This window comes from Amblyomma mixtum, chromosome 3 (assembly GCF_055824585.1).
Source record: "Amblyomma mixtum isolate Tamu chromosome 3, ASM5582458v1, whole genome shotgun sequence".
In the NCBI taxonomy this organism is placed as follows: Eukaryota; Metazoa; Arthropoda; class Arachnida; order Ixodida; family Ixodidae; genus Amblyomma; species Amblyomma mixtum.
The window spans coordinates 375,347,454-375,365,257 of record NC_143014.1 but is presented as its reverse complement, the minus strand read 5'-3'; the positions used below and the strand labels follow the sequence as shown (position 1 = coordinate 375,365,257).

Sequence of the window (17,804 nt, the reverse complement as noted above, 5' to 3'; positions counted from 1 at the left end):
TCGTCTTTCTTCTTTCACTCCCACTTCCTCCGTTCCTCTACGGTGCGGTTCAGGTGTCCACCTAATGACAGAGATTTACTGCGCCATTTCCTTTCCTCAAAAACCGTTGCGTTGAAACGGCAAGCCATCGCGCCGAACGGGTGGTGGCGTTCCGTGGACTCCCTGGCAGCGCTACAACACGCTGTCGCGTTCCACTCCTAAAGGCGAAGCTTAAGCGTAAGCTTAATTAGCAGTTAATTAGTATTCAGGCATTAATCAGTAATTAACCATTAATTAGTGATTTGTCATCACTTAGTAATTAGTACTCAATTACATGTGACGCCACCAGTGCCACAGAAGCACGGAAAGTGGTGCGGAAAACGCTTTCGCCTCTACGCACTTTAGACAGTCAAAGTGCCCCCTGAATTTTTATTGGCTCTCTTAGGGGCTAGCTTCTTGTTTAGTACGCCTTTCCTTTTTTCATCCAGCCCCACCCTTATCATATCAATAACCATGTAGGCAGCGACTTCACACTCGCCACAGTGGTCGAACGGCGTTCGGACGGTGTGCGCGTCAGTGATATTCTGTGCTCTTTCCAGGTGAACAGTCCGTCCGCCCAACTGACTAACATTACGCGCACTGCGCAAGCGAAATGAAAGCGTTAAATGCTTTCTATGCATTAAAACCGAGCACAGTAGTGTCCTTGCTGTTATGCAGGATGTGTCAACGTCAGGCCCGCAACCGGGAGTTTCCTTGGCGCAATAAGTCAAACTTTCGTACTGTCATTTTTGTAAGCGTCAGTATATTAACTCTGTGTTGTAAACGTCATACTTCACGAGAGGGGTGTTTACTAGACAAAGTAAATGGCGATCCAGATGAATTAAGGGGCTCAGTCCTTGAAAAGGTACTACCTATCATTCGTTAGCCCGAGGCCACTTCTCGAAACGACAGCAGCACACGGAATACATGCTCGCTCTTTATTGATACCAAGGCGAAAAGTACACGGACTGTCGAACATAAATGCGTGCACTGGATTAGCGAAAATGCAGACATTACATGCCTTCCATGCATAAAAAACTAGCACAGCAGTACGCTGGCTGTTATGCAGGCAGCCTTGCGGCAACGTCAGACTCGCGAGCGGGACAGTCGAATTCTCGTACTGTCATTCTTGCAAGTGCTCACCTTTTCGTGCTTGTAGTCAGTAGCACGCGGGTAACTAGCACAACTGAAGAGGGCGTAAACAGGATGCGTCGCAGCTAAAGCTCACTTTATCGCAACTGCCAAGACGGCACTCTCTGGACGCCGCCATTTTCATTTTGTAGCGTTCATAAGCGCGAGCGTCGTCATGGGAAACGTGACCATTTATTTTAAGACTTTGCCTTGTAGTTAATACACGCAATTAATAAATGTGTTTTTTGCTTATTTTATTATAATAAAACGTGCGCTTGCGATAAAAAGCTCAAAACGAATGTGTCGTGATAAGCGCACTCACCCTGGAGCGAGGCTATGGTTGTATCGACTAGGATGGGCAAATACGCGGCCGCGGCGGCTAGAATTTCTTTGGAGGAGAAATTCTAGAGGCCCGTGTACTGTGCGATGTCAGTGCACGTTAAAGAACCCCAGGTGGTCGAAATTTCCGGAGCCCTTCACTACGGCGTCTCTCATAGCCTCAGTCGCTTTGGGATGGTAAACCCCATAAACCAAACCAAACCAGAATACTTTAGGCACTGTACCAGCGTACAGTACCAATGTTGCCAGACTGGGCTTCTTCGATTATCCGCCTCTGGCAGCCCGCGGGTTGCTTGCGGGCTGCCCGAGCGCGCTCGATTTTCTCGGGTTGCTCCGCCCACTTCCGGTGGCTGCCCGGAACGCGTTCGTTTTTCTCTGGCTGGGCGGTTTCGGGCTGCCAGCCGGCGGCCAGACTCGCCAGGACGATTTTGTGCTGGCAGCGTCGTCTGCTAGCTGACACGGCTCTCACTGTGGCAGCTAGCAGACGACAAAATGGAGGCAGGCGATTCGCGACAGCTCGGGAGTGGGGCTAAGAGCGCGAAGAAACGGGGTTCGCGTTCGTATCTCCGCTGTTTCCCTAACATTTGCACGTCGCGTGGTGTCCTGAAACGTGTTGCAAATCTTGTTTCCGGTGGTTATACGTATCTCATTTATAATCGAATCTCCGCGGCGCATCGTGTTTGTTTACTCGTTTCAACTCGTGCTTCTTATCTCGGCACCTCTGCGCAGCGTCGATCGTTACTTCTCTTGATTACTCGCGGAGATGGGTTGGTTTCGGGTCGTATTTTATTTTACTGCATGCACGTGAGCGTCGGCATATCGCTCTGACGTACTGCATGCATGCATGCATGAGAGCGCTTGCTTCTTCTTGCGGCGCCTATGCGATATCTCTATTCTTGTATCAGCCGTATATATCTTTGCTTCGTGTATTGCAGGTTCAGCGACCACTCCCGATTGATTTGTCCTTCGGACGACGACGATGGCAGCGCTGGCCGCACGGCAGTTATGCGTGGCGTCTCAAAGGGGGTGGCGTTATCTCTCATGATTACTTTCGCTGCTGAGTTGGTTTCGGGCAGCATTTTATCTAAACATACGTACTAGCGCGTGTCGGCGTATCTCTCTAAAACTCGTTAGCGCGCGCGCTTATTTATCTTTTCGTTTGCGCGCGGCGCGTCTATCTCGTGGTGTTATCTTTGCTTTTTTTTCGCCTACAGGCTCGGCGATCGCTGCCGAGTCCCGACGCCTGTTTCGTTCGCACCGCGCGTGCTTCGTGGCTCCGACGGCTTCGACTCGATCGTATCGGCATGCGCGCGCTCCGAGCGTCTCGTAGAGAGATAACGAATGCATCGATGCATCCGTTATCTTTCGTGAGCTCATGGAGTTGTTTTCGGCTCGCGTTTTATTGCAGCACATATGCACGCGCGCGTCGGCGCATCCCTCTGATGTGCATGCCGGCGTTGTAGCGCCTTGCTGCTGGCTGTAGTACATGTGGTGTCTAATTCGTCGTTTGCGGCGTCTTATCTATAGCTTTCTTCCGGTAACAACGTATCTTTGGTTCGTCTCTTGCAGGTTGAGCGATATCGTTCTGATGCCTGTGCTTCGGACCGCGTTTCGGCATCCAGCTCTGCGCGGCACCCGTGCGGCATCTCTTTGGTGCAGACATGCGTGCATGCGCCTGTGTTGGTGCAAGCTTACGGGTGGTATCTTATTATGTTTCTTTGGCAGTCTGCGTATGTCTATGAATCTCAATTCTCTATCTTTTGTATCTTCCTTCGTCCCTTATTTATACGTCAGCTCCCTTCCGACGTTCACTTCATACGTTCATTTCGGAGGAGATAGGATGGCCGCGCCACTGAGAATCCTCCTGGCAGGTGTGGAGACCGAAATTTTTGAAGCAGTCGATGACACCGGTGCACCCATAGTCCACGGAAACCAGCGCCTTTATGTGACGACAGGTACGTGCCTGTATATATTCTTTCAATGTGCAATATTTAATGCATGTAGTGCGCAACATACATGCTTACCTTTGGTTGCAGACAACGTGCAACTTTGGCTGAATGCGCCGGCAGCCCCTGCCCCACCTACCACCGATCCCGAGGAGTTGTGGTCTCGAGCCAAAGTTCAGTTCCTGATCGAAGAATTTAAAAATTTCAAAACAGACCCCTCCATGCGCCTAAAAACTAAAAGACACCTCTGGGAACATTTGACCGATTCGGTGAATTCAAAATTCGGATGTCATTTAACCTATTCGCAAATTGAAAATAAGTGGAGGGGTCTTGAGAAAAAATACAAAACTGTGCGTCAACATAACAGCCGATCAGGGACGGACCGGAGAACATGCGACTTTGAAGAGTAAGTATTATTTATGATCTCGGTAGAGTCTACTGAATGGAAAACTTATTATGTTTTTCTAGCTGATATATGCATGTGTGACATAAGCCCCTGAAGCAGTTTAGTCATTCCACAAGCCTGTGAAGAATTTTGTGGCATTTTTTTTTACTTTTTTGGTCCAGGTAGAATGTGCAGCAGAATAGCTGTACCAATTTTGGACATCTTTTGTCTAAATGATGTAATTCCTGTTGTAATGTGAAGGTGTGATAGATCACACAGCAACTTATGCATGTCGTGGTTATGGGCTATGCATGTGTCTTGTCCCACTGAAGGTATGCGTGGAATAGCATGCTTGGCTGCATATAAGTGATGTCATATATGTGTCAAATGGATCCTACATTTTTTTGTCCTCAGGGAGCTTGCTGAAATTTTTGAAAAAACCCACAGCATCAACCCGCCCTACCTGCTGGGGCCAGGATTGGTGCGGAGCACCCAAGAGTGAGTAAATTTTTTCTGTATTCAACAATTGCGACAGAAAATATGCATGCACAACATTTGCCAAAAGTAACTAGTCAATGGGGTTTGCCTCTCAAGCCATATACTGGAGCCCTAGCTTATGGCACCACTACACACCAAATGGCCTCAAATAGTGAGGAATGGCTCTCCTTACCGATTTAGGGTTTTAGAGTTGCCATATACTGTGCTCCACTACATGCCTAAGGAACAAACCCAGTTGCTTGGTTACTTTCGGAAAAGACTGTGCATGTTGTGCAAAACATATTTGAAATCAAACATCATCAGGGGTTTCCCCAGGAATAAAATCAGGGGGATGTTGAGGGAAGAGGAGTAGTGGTAGTCATTTTTCAGTTTTTATTTGTTTCTTGATGTGTCATGTAGAACTAGAAAGGCTCATGACTTCAGCACTCATTACAAAGAATGTCAACAATTGATTTGCTGTGCGCTAGGATACAAGTCATATATTTATTTGCAGACAAAACTAAAGAACAAGGACTACATGAAATGTGTCCAGAAACTGTGGAATAGCGCGAACTAATTAGTCGTACAAAAAAAAACTGTCACTGTTCAACACCGGTCACATATCGCAGACATGGAAACTCTGCAAAACGCGCACCTATGCTGTAGACACAACAGATCAAGTCAATAATTAAACACACACAAAGAAGTCGGGTGCATGCTGAACATTGTACACACACGTGGAAGGTACGTATACATATCAGAGCTTTGATATCAGCCATGACGATTTGCATGACACTGACAGGTAACACAACTTATGGCTGCACACAATCGGCTGAATACGTACAAGCACAGGCACTTCGCACATTCCAACTGTTCACTCAATAACTACAAAATAATGAAGAAATATAAACTAAGACATGAGTACCTATCTAATTCCTACTAATAAAATAACTGAACTGCCACAAATTTATGGCGCATTCTCAACCACATTCCGAGTAGCTTCATCCACAAGTTAGATGTGAAAAAAATTCCGCTACCAATTAAGGAAGTGCCTTCAGAAAAACAAGGGGGTGTGTAGGGAACTCACTGAACCTCACACGGGATGATATAGCAGGCAGTAAACATCAACACACCTGGTTTAAGGGCATATGGAAGGCCATATGCATTGAAAAATTTGTCTGTGTGTATGTGGCCAACATATGAAGTATAGTGGCCCAGTACACACACAGCACAGCAGTCCACTGGCACATGAACACATGTTTGCACATGTTTTGAGCTATAGTGTGTCATCTGTCACCATTCAGAAATGCTCTCATTTTTTTTTAAATGGATCTTGATACATTTGGAAGGACATTAAAGCTATTACACTTAGTTTGCACTTCTCATAAAATTCTGTGCTCCAGCTTCTTTGTAAACATAACATGTAAACAGGTGGTGTCAGCATGATAAAGTTGCTTCTATTTGTTTTCAATGGCTGCTTACGGCACAAGGGTAAACTAGACAGATTCATTCAGTGGGGTAGACCTTTTTCAACAAAATGGCATAAGAATCTGAAATTGAAATTGAAAAGCCTTTGATGCATGTTAATTCCTGTGCCCTAAAAAGTTTAAAACATGCTCCAAACTGACTTGTTGCTGCAAATTAAATGACTAAATGAATGATAGTGCCCTTTGTGTAGAGATTATACATATGCACTAAAAGGCCCTGCTTTTTTAGTGCAAGGCATGCATAATGATGTCGCATTATTTTGCCACCAGTATTCAGGCTGAACGTGCAGCCATCCCCCAGCCCGGCCCCAGCAGAGTAACTGGAGATGCCACAGCGAGCCCAATTCCCGGCAGCTCACAGCCAAGCACGAGCAGGGGCAGCACTGCTGGAGACTCGCAGCCCCCAAGTCCCCTGCAACAGCAACCAGGCCCGGCCAGGAAGAGGCCCAGGACCGATACTTCTCGAGCAGTGCTCGAGAATGCTGTCGGCCATCTAGAGGTGGCTGAAGCTAATAGACAGCAGCGGCACAGGGAGCGCATGGCCATTGAACAGAGAAAGCTTGCAGCTGAAGAGAGGAGGACTGCGGCTCTTGAGCGGGTGGCTGCAGCACTTGAGCGGCAGGTGCTTATCTCAGGCTGTTCTCCAATACATGCCCCAATTCATTCCCCAATCCATTCCCCAATCCGTTCTCCAAGCCAATCTCCAAGCCCTCCTTACTATAATGCATAGTTTTAATGTTTTCTTTTTTGTTTAGTCAGCTCTTATTTTTATAATTTTTATTCACAGTTGCTTTTATGTTTGTATTCAGTTCCATATATTTCCACAAAGTTATGTATGAGTGTGTGTCCGTACACTACACAATTGTACATTCATCTCTCATCCTTGGTTGCACTTCATTATGTACTATATATATACTTTAATAAATTTTAGAACAAGATCTGTGTGTTTGATATGTAATGCACATTCTGATCACTCATTTCCGTGTACACTGATAACCTGGAGGGCAGCAAAATTTCCACAGCATACTGGTATAAAATTTCTCTAGCACACACCATCCTTCCAGGAGTTTAGCTTGCACACTTGCTCTACTGTTCAGGGGACAGAATGCATATTTGAACACGCTGTCAACCATCTTGTGGCGATTGAAGCTAACAGACAAGAGCGGACGGCCACCGAAGAAAGAAAGATTGCTGCTGACTAGACGAGGAGTGCAGCACTGAAGTGGGTGGTTGAAGCAATGAATCTCTTCCTCACGTCATTCTCTAAGGCTCCTAACTAATGCAGAGTTTTTAATGTTTTCTGTTATTCTGTCTAGTCAGCAGTTGACATTTTTATAACTTCCATTAATTGCTTCTCTGTTTCATTCTGTTCAGTTCTATATATTTCCACTAATTAATTGGCTGCATGTGTGCGTGCATACACACAGTTGTAAATTCATCTCTTATCCTCAATTACATGTGTGTAGTTTAAATTTACCTAGTGCTTTATCTTTCCATATATTCTACAACCATGTTATAGATCTCTTAGTGTTTCATTTAATATACCTTCGGATTACTTGTAGAGCATAACTGTAAAATTTCTCTATCACGTACACACCCTCCTTCCAGCAGTTTAGGCAATGCCTCTTTACTGTTCAGGGGACAGAATGCAGGCATGTATGAAGGCAAAATGAAAGGCGACTTTGCATGATTTGCACACAAATTTATTTCATGAACTTCACACATATAGACATCATTTTGTGTGCCCATATTATTTGCAACATTAAGCAGTCTGTGCAGCTGACAAGCAGTAGCAAAAGTTCTCAGTAGGAGCAGCAGATCCCACTTCAGAACCAGAAGTTCCCAGTAGGGAAGAAGGAGGGCCCAGCACAAAATTAGTTGATGCCCTACTAGGACCATATACTAAAAGAAAACCTATTCCTTCTGGGACAAATAAAGCAACAGAAACCAGCAGATTCTCTCATTAGCAAATCAACACCTCGGATATTGTGATGAGGTAAAGCCACATCTGATTTGATATGAAGTAAGAAAGGACAGCCGCAATTAATGTTTAATTAAAGTGCTGTTGCAATTAACAATACACCATTCTTCACAGCATAATCTATCAGCAATGTGCATAATAAATTTTTTATTGTAAAAAAAACTTAGAAATTGCAAATACGAAAGTACAGAAATGAAAAGGACAATACAAACTCTTGGCAAAAATGTAAGAAGACCGGCCACTCTGCTGCGTTTAAAGAAAAGATAGAAAGGCCGCAAGGCATTAATCGTGCCAATTGCACTGCTTCAATTATATAGTCCCAAGAGACGACTACAACATATTTGTTGGAACATGAAAGCAAAGAATTTCTTTGCTTTCATTATATATACACACATATGATTTGAAATGAGTACTATAAATTTTGAAGCAATGCATGGGCATGCATGATGAATTATACATATGCAGCCTCAATTTTATCTTTAAACGTAATGAAAAGTGACGGAAACCCAAACTATAAAACTCAAGCAACAAAAAAAAAGCAAATGAAAGCAGGTGGGAGAGTGCACGATTACAGGCTCTGGGCCACGCTGTCGCGCAAAGATGCAGCCAATACTGCACACTCTTCCTCGTCGTCGGCAGGCTCGGTTGGCGACACGTTGGCCCCGGTGTCCACCTCTTCCAAAACGTCCATTGCGTCGCCGCACCTCCTCGCCTTGTTGTGCAGCACGCAAGCTGCCAGCACGGTGTGCACTGCCTGGCTTATTCTTGCGACGTCGATGTAGAGGAGCCGCTGAAACCGCGCCTTCAGCAGGCTGAAGCTTGCCTCCACCACAACCCGCTGCCGACTGTGAGCATTGTTGAATGCCGTCATCCAAGGCTGCCAGTTGGTCGTGGATTGGCGGTACGGGGGCAGCAGCCACGGCAGCAGCGGATACGCAGCGTCGCCCAAAAGGTATCCTCCTGCGCGAATTCACATGCAAGGAATAAAAATTAACAAAAAAACATCCTGTGTATATGACCGGCTGTAGCGTATGCACTACATTTTTAAACTCGTAATTGCGAGCATCACTATCTATAGCTGTTGATCACAGTTCAGCTTCGTTAAAGTTAACGGAAACGATCGCATGACGATCGATTGGTCGATCTTGCATATATATGCGCGCACCGTTTTCCGTTTTCTTAACTCTCGATCCGTGCATCATAAATGCATTAAACACGCATTAGTGATGTAACAATAAGAAGTTTTTAACTCACCTTCGCATTTGGATGCACCGTCTTTGAAGAGGAAGCTCTCGCGGAGGATTCGAGAGTCGTGCGCGCTGCCGGGGAAGCCGATGAATACGTCAATGAAAACCATGTCCGCGTTGCAGACCCCCTGGAGCACAATCGAATGGAACTTTTTTCGGTTGTAATAGCTTTCTTCAGACTCCGAGGGTCGAGCAATGCGGACGTGGCATCCGTCGATCGCCCCGATGACGTCCGGCAGCCCTCGTCCGCGACGGTCGAGCTGGCAGAAAGCTGCTTTGTTGCGCTGTAGCTCGTCTCTATCTGGCCAGCAAATTTCTCTTTCACTTATAGAGAATAAAAAATCTAAGATCCGACATATTGCAGCGTGCACCGTCGACTCACTCACGTCGAATTTGTCCGCGATCTGGTACATCGCCATCTGAGTCCCGATGTACGTGAGGGCGATCAGCATGGTTTTCTGTGCAGATATCTGGCGCCGCCCACGACATCCTGCCGGATAGAACGGCGACGCCTCAAATTCCCCACTCAATTCTGCGCACAAGTTTCTTGATATCCGAAACAGTTTCTTGAACTCAAATTCCATATATGTGGGCACGACTCGCTCCACGTACAGCGGAACCCTGTGACGGTCCTGCCTCTCTAAATGCGCCGCCAGGAGAAGCACGACGAAGTCGTCACCGTCGTCGTCATCGCTGTCAACGGGCTCGCTCCGGTCAACAGCATCGGTGAGCGCAGCAAGGGCAGCTATCTCTTCGCTAGTCATGATGAAAGTGAACGTGATCAGCAGACGACGCAGCAGAAGACGCAGCAGACGATGCGGACGCGCGATCACGGTTTCCGGTGGCTGCCAGTTCACGTGACCATGATGCGACTTCCTGTCAGGAGCCAATTCTCGGGCAGCCAGCGGGCTGCCCGAGCGTGGAAAATCGAAGAGGCCCACTGTGTGCGTCCGAAAGTGCCGCCGAGTTTGACGACCACAGTGTTGCTGTCAGCGACCGCGCGGCGTCCACCTCCACTTCCTCCTCTCCACCTTCTTCCTCATATACCGTGTTGGTGGCTACGTAACGGGCACGCCCGCTCTCTCCGTTCCCTTTCAGATACCGCGTTGGGCGCGCTCGCTCTCTCCATCCCCTTTGAGCGCGTCCGACTCACGGCCGTGTCTGGCTGGCGTTGCATAATTCTAGAACGCTTCCAACTGCCTTGGGAGCTCAGAATTTCAGCTCAACTGCTCTGCCACTACTGAAACTGCCTATTCGCGGCCGCTATGGTCGGCATGCATACGTGTCCGGCTGGCGTTGCATAATTCTAGAACGCTTCCGACCGCCTTGGGAGCTCAGAATTTCGGCTCAACTGCTCTGCCACGAATGAAACACTGCCTATTCGCGGCATCCGCCAGTCGGACACGTATGCATGCCGACTATAGCGGCCGCGAATAGGCAGTGTTTCAGTCGCGGCAGAGCAGTTGAGCCGAAATTCTGAGCTCCCAAGGCGGTCGGAAGCGTTCTAGAATTACGCCAGCCGGACACGGCCGTGAGTCAGGCGCGCTCAAACGGGATGGAGAGAGCAAGCGCGGCCAACGCGGTATCTGATAGGGGGCCGTGAGTCGGGCGCGCCCATTACGTGGCGAACAACACAATATCTGAAAGGGGACGGAGAGAGCGAGCGCGCCCAACGCGGTATCTGAAAGGGAACGGAGGGAGCGGGCGCGCCCGTTACGTAGTCTCCAACACGGTATATGAGGAAGAAGGTGGAGAGGAGGAAGTGAGGGGTGGACGCCGCGCGGTCACTGACAGCAACACTGTGGTCGTCAAACTCGGCTGCACTTTCGGACGCACGCAGTCTGGCAACATTGGTACTGTAGGCTGGCTGGTGGCGGCCATCTTTAAGTTGCGCCAGCCGGATCCATGCCGTAATGTCTGCCAGGCAAAGGAGTGTGTGGATGCTTTCCAGACTACCGTCTTGGTACGACACCACCGTGCCGACGTTGTCAAATGAAGATTTCAAGGCCAACTTTCGCGTGACCCGTTCCACATTTGCCTACATCATGAGCTCGTGTCCCTCACTAACACGGGAGGATACGAACATGCCAGCTTGCATACCCCCACACCAGCGCGTCGCCCTCTCGCTGTACAGACTCGCCACGTCGGCAGAGGAAAGGACTGTGGCGCATCTTTTCGGCGTGAGTCGGCCATCCGTGAACCTGATCTTCCAAAAGTTTTGTGACGTTGTCGTAGATGTTCTCGAGCCCCCAAGTTGTGCGGTTTCCGTTACTGAACAATTTTAGAGACCACGTGCGACAGTTCGAAGCCTGCACAGGCTTTCCGCAGGGCTTTGGCGCGCTGGATGGTTGCCATATAAAAGTCTCGCCACCAAAAGAAAATGCGCAGAACTATTAGAACTACAAGGGCTGGTATAGCATAATTTTGCTTGCTGTTGTAGACCACAACTACAAGTTTATGTTCATTAATGTAGGGTCTCCAGGGCGCAATCATGACGCAGCAGTGTACAGAGGCTCGATACTACCGGACGTAGTGGGAAGTGATCTATTCACTCTACCAAGTCAAATTATTGACGGGACGCCAATAGGAGCGGTCCTCCTCTGTGTAGGGGAAAGGCTTCATCAAGCGTCACTTGATGAAGCCTTTCCCCTACATGAGTGCAAGCAACCCAACAGTGCAAGCGTTCAATTACACTCTCTCAAAAGGAAGGCATGTCGTTGAGAATGCCTTTGGGAGATTGAAGGCTAGATTTAGGGTCTTGAAGATGATTGAGTGTCATATCGAAAATGTCAGCAGCATTGTGCGAGCTTGTTGCATCCTTCACAATGTATGCGAGCACATGCGTGATCAGTGCAACACACAGTGAAGTGCTGAAGCAGCAGCCGGGGAGCTTCCGCATCCTGTTTGTGTGAGCAACGCAGTGAGCTCGTCTGGTGAAAGTGTCCGACGTGCTTTGGCCAAGCACAATTGTTCATTGAAGCCATGACTACTTCGAAAAGTTTTGTTTTAGGCATGCAATTGTGAACAGTGAACAGAATGTGAAAGACTGGGCAAGTTTGTGGCAATTTTTGGAGCACGTGTGCACACTGGTCTTTATTCAGCGCTGTCTGGGCAGTCAGGCTGACGCTCCTGCCGGCCTTCAAAGAACTGGCGGATTACGCTCACCATTTCGCGGTGAATGTCATTGGCCTCCACCTGGAGACTGACCGTCTTTTTGGCCAACTTTTATTCCTTGTTGGCCGTCTTTCTGGAACGGTTTTCCTGCCTTTCCAGCTGCAGCACAACTTTCTCTATTTATGATGTCGACTGTCGCCTTTTGTGTGTGTGGCCTTGCTCGGCTGAGGCAGCAGGTGTCGGAGCCTGGCTCGTCGATGCCTCGTTGGTCGAGGCCAGACTGGTCGACGCCTCGACATTTGTTATGTCAAGGCTGCTCGGCGCTTCTGCTGGCGGTTGTGAGGCAATAATTTGTTCACCCTCTGGGAGCCGTTCCACCATGTCCAGCTTAAGAAAAGAAGAATGGAAGGTTACTGAATGTTGCTTCTAAGTGATTATTACTGCGTTGCATGATGAGTGGAAGTGGTACACAAAGTGTGCAGAAACATTTCAATATACCAGAATTTTATGCAGTAGTTGCCATTTTTTCTAAGAGCTTTGGTACACCCCAAAGCACACAGCCTACCCTGGTACCCTTTTGTAACATAACCAGCCTTACCTATCTCGCCCTATTTTCATAACTCCAAGAAAAGTAATAAGTGTTGTGCCATCCAGTATGTCAGAAATGTTAGCTAATGATTTCGATGCTTTTTATTTTTATTTATTCAATACTGCCAGCCACCTTTTGGTGGCCAAGGCAGGAGTGGGGATACAATTGCACAGTGCTTTGTCAACAGCAAACAACGAAAAAAAAGAAGGCCTGCAGGTAGGCAACAAAATTTCTGCCGAACAACACAAATAATAGTCGAGTAACAAATACTTTACATTAAAATACAAAACAACACGCGACAAGGGCAACACTCCAGAATCGAACCAAATACCCTAACTTGACCGGCTGGGGTTGATGGCAGATAAAAATGTTTCGGCTGACGATACGGTGACCAGTTCACAAGGTAATGCATTCCAATCAGCTATCGTTCTTGGAAAGAACGACAGCTTATATGCAGTGGTTCTGCATTTGGGAACTACAATTGATTTATCGTGTTTGTGCCGAGTTTGTCGTGTTCTGTTATACTGCATATAAGTGTTAAAATCTATTCTGGTGTGATTATTGACGATGTCGAATAACATTGTCAAGCGATGCATTTTGCGACGAGATTCCAAGGTGGGCAAACCGGAACGGCTAAGAGGATCAGATATCGATGCATGTCTTTCGTAGGCATTGAAAATGAAGCGTAGCGCTCTTCTTTGGACACGCTCTAAGCTTTTGGCATCCGTTTTCGTATGCGGGTCCCATACTACGTCAGCATATTCGAGTAGTGGACACACTAGGGAAGTATACGCCACAAGCTTTGTTTTAGTGGAAGCATGTTTTAGCCGGTATCTTATTAGCCATAGTCTTTTAGATGCCACTGAGGTTATATTATTAATGTGCGGGCTCCAACTTAGATTCGAACTGATCGTTACGCCAAGGTACTTGAATTCATCTACCCGTTCAAGAGGGACGCTGTTAATTTTGTAAGAGTACAGCAATGGAACTTTTTTCCTGGTTATGGTCATTTGTTTGCACTTACTAACATTTAACGACATTTTCCAGTTGTTGCACCAGTTATTAACAGCACCTAAATAGTTATCTATAATTAGCTGATCGCTTTCGGAGAGAATTGTGTGGTAAATTACGCAGTCGTCTGCAAAAAAACGAGCCTGCACAGGAGAATTGAACTTGAGGTCATTTAAATATATAATAAAAAGAAGTGGCCCGAGGACAGAGCCCTGCGGCACTCCTGAAAGCGCTGGAGTGATCAATGAACTTGAACCGAGATCTGCACGTACTGCTGCCGGTGGGATAAGTGTGAATCAAGCCATTGTGGAATTTGTTTATTTTGTCAGATGTGCTTAAGTTTAAGTAAAAGTTTACAGTGGAGTACTCGGTCGAACGCTTATTCAAAATCCAGAAAAATGGCATCAATTTGTCCTGCTGTATCAAGAGTTGAGAAGAAATCGTTGGTAGCATGTAATAACTGTGTCGTAGTCGATAACCCACGGCGAAAACCATGTTGAGACTCAAATAAAAAGTTGTTTTCCTCCAAGAACGTTATGATATGTTTAGAAATGAAGTGTTCCATTACTTTACCTGCAGTTCACAGCAAGTTTATTGGCCTGTAATTTGTGACGTGGAGCCTATTACCAGATTTATGCACTGGGACAACTTTAGCCAGTTTCCAGTCACTGGGGACCACACCTTTACGCAGACTAGCATTGAAAATAATAAAAAGGTATTTCGCGCACCACTCCGCGTACCTGTAAAGAAACGTATTGGGAATATCATGTGGCCCAGATGATTTCTTTATATTTAGGTGAAGAAGAGCGGATAAAATGCCTGCTTCACTTATAGTAAGGTCGGGAACATGAAGATTGCTTGATCTAAAATCAGTAGTCCGGTCATCACCGACCAGAAACACGGAAGAGAAATAGTCATTAAATCCACAGACTGTGACGCTTATTAAAGTTATCTGTGCATTTTTAGTACTCTGGAACACAACAATGCCTTATGCTCATGTCATGTGTTTTAGTAACATGAAATTCTCTAAACTTTAGCTGCCACCCGTCTCTGGCGACAAACTTGGCCAGCAAAAAAACAATTTCGGTTTGTCAGTCCATTTCAAGTGTTTGGATACAACCAAAATAAACAAAAATGTTGCACCTGAAAACTCTTGTACAGGCTTCTATCATTCATATGCAGGTTTCCAAGGAAGGTGTGAAGCCATTTGTAAAATGGGCACTGAGTTGCAGCAGACCCAGTGCCAGCAGTGCTTGCCTTTCTGAAATAAAAACAAAGTACAGCTAAGAGTCACTTCTTTATGTCGTAAGAGATGAACACGATTTTTTTTCTGCACAAGTACAAACTGCCAAGAACAATGAACCTCCTTGTGCTGAAAGTTAAAACTGCAGGCAAAGTGGTAAACAACATCGTAATTCAATGCTGTTGAATTACGATGCGAGCTCGATAGGCTTCAATCAAAATCAACTGATAGTCAAGATACAAGTTATTAGTTTATAGACAATGTCAAGTCATAAGTTTGGGAGAGATTCTTGATTAGGGTATGGATTCAGTGCGTTCTGCTCTATTCAAGACGCAAAGTTCAATCACTTGGGCTGATGCCATATGCACGGCATAGTGTGCTTTTTCCTGCATTGCTATATGCATGACTTCGTCAGATAACATTTCGTCTTTTAGCACGCTGTGTTGGCAGCGACCTAAAACGTACCACCCCACCCCAGCTTCTGAAAATAGTGTGTAACTATAATAAATTGAGTAGATGCATTGAAAAGGTGGGTTCTTGATCAGTACAACAGTGTTTTATATGTCGACAACGACCTAGAACGGACCACTCCACTGCGATTAAAAAAAGTAATGCATGGAATTAATTGTACTAGTACAGTATTATTGTTTTGTGGCCAATGGAATTTGCAAATGAAACAACAAAACCGTATTGTTTGCATTGAATGCGAACACTACCAGTTTCATAGTGCGACTTTAGCGATTGTTAGCTGTACTGCATCCAAGCTACAGGAAAGCTACTGCACATGTCAATATCTTATTTCGAGTAGCTGATCGAACAGACTTCTCGGTGCAAATACGTTCTGTCAGGCTACGCCGGCCATGCCTAGATTGCGGCAAACGGCTACATATCACAACCAATTGTACTATGCTTAGATGTGATCGCTATTCCCGCATTGCTGCATGAACATTACAATGAGCCCGAAGCGTCGAGAAAGTCACGTTCGAGCTCATGTCAAGCAAAATTCGGCGTTGCCTATGGCATTGAAACACACGTTGGGCCCTGCGGGGCACCAGATTTGATTGAACACGCCTGACAAGGCGCTATGTCAGCTTAAAAATCACTAATAAATTCATGGTAATTTACTTGTGAGCCTGGGCCAAGTTTTGCGCCGGCGTGCTTGCCTGCAGCGGGGACACATTGCTGCTGGGGGCTGCCACCTTGCCTACTTCCCGACGAAATGGACGGAAACGGCGGCGGAACTGAGACCGGCGAGCTCCGTTGATGTAAATCGCCATTGGACTTCCAACGGCGCTGCCGTGTAACTCTGCCTAACGGCCATTAAGGCCAACTGCCATTTTCCTTAACGGCCGTTAAAGTGCCCGTGTAACAGGAGTATATAAGCCCCCAAAAAGGCTGGAACTGTCTACGGAGGTTGACAAACAGAGGGTGACAAGCCTTCCTTGATCACGGTGCAAGCTTCCGTCAAGCTTCCTAAAGGTCGACTCCCAAGGCCCTTCCCAAGCGCTTCTTTATATAGAGCCACTGGAATAATAATAATAATAATAATAATAATAATAATAATAATAATAATAATAATAATAATAATAATAATAATAATAATAATAATAATAATAATAATAATAATAATGCTTTATTTCCACCAAATCAAATACAATTTGATGGAGGAGGGGAGAAAAAAAGCGGCTATCCGCTTGACGGAGTTCTCCTCTCCTGTTCAGACGGCAGTGACAGAAAATGAGGAACTAAATTGAACATCAAGTCATCAAGTCATTAAGAACATAAAACGAGGAACTAAACTGAACATCAAGTCATAGATGAATAAAAACATCAATATAAGCAATGTCTGTAACCGAACGGAATACGCAGAAATCAAAAGGGGGTATCAGCAACGAAAAAGGGGTATCAGCACAGTAGACGACCAGTCATCAAATAACAAAAAGGGTGGAGAGCAATTCATAAAACAGGAGTTGATGTATTAGCACTTAACCAAATGAACAATCATACTACGCAGAGAGGAGATCGTGATTTCACGAAGGTTTACGCCTGCTTCAATCAACTGGTTTTGTAAATACGGTAGTTGGTAATTAATTCTTTGACGACCGTAGCTAGTTCTTGTGAATGGTAAAACCCATTGTGGTTTGTGGCGATGCGGATATGGTGAATCGGACTGATGCAAAGGAGCCATAGAGGAAATGGTGTCAACATGGCGCTTTTGCTCAACTGTATACACGCGCAGCAGTCTGTAAGCATAGAGGTTTAATATGGTAATAATGTTGAGGTTAGTTATCAAATCCTGAGTTGTGTGTCTAACGGGCAAGTCAAACTATACGAAGGACTTTTTTCTGAAGTACTAATATCTTGTGTAAGTTAGTATGTGTTGTTGTTGCCCACACTAATGTGCAGTAGTTTAGGTGTGAACAGAACAGGGAATTATATAAGAGAAGTTTGACTGTCTGTGGTAAAATATATCTGTGGCGTGATAGAAAACCTATAACCTTAGATGTCTTCAACATGGCATGACTGACATGGTCATCCCAGAGCATATTTTCGTGAAAATAAACACCAAGTGATTTGAATGATTTTACTGTTTCAATTTCTTGTGATTTATAAGAGGGCTAGTTCTGCACTACAAGTTTTATTCTTCGGACGGAAAATTACAGCTTTGGATTTTGACACATTTATTGAAAGAAAATTTGAGTCTGACCATTCCTCTAGATTCTTTAATATGCGATTAGCATGCATGTTTCGATCGTCACAGGTATCACCAGGTATAAGGATAGTAGTGTCATCGGCATGAATGATAAAGCGGGCGGAAGTGTCAATAGTTACAATG

General features: G+C 45.8%; 2 pseudogenes across 1 annotated transcript; one reads left to right on the top strand and one right to left on the bottom strand.

Moving 5' to 3' along the window:
• Positions 1 to 3,545: 3,545 nt before the first annotated feature.
• Positions 3,546 to 6,721, top strand: LOC149356832 (uncharacterized; annotated as a pseudogene). Its single transcript, XR_016291699.1, has 3 exons — positions 3,546 to 3,840; positions 4,234 to 4,317; positions 6,054 to 6,721. The product of XR_016291699.1 is annotated as an uncharacterized LOC149356832 (transcript).
• Positions 6,722 to 12,104: 5,383 nt separating this feature from the next.
• On the bottom strand, positions 12,105 to 16,245 carry LOC149356831 (uncharacterized; annotated as a pseudogene).
• Positions 16,246 to 17,804: the final 1,559 nt, after the last annotated feature.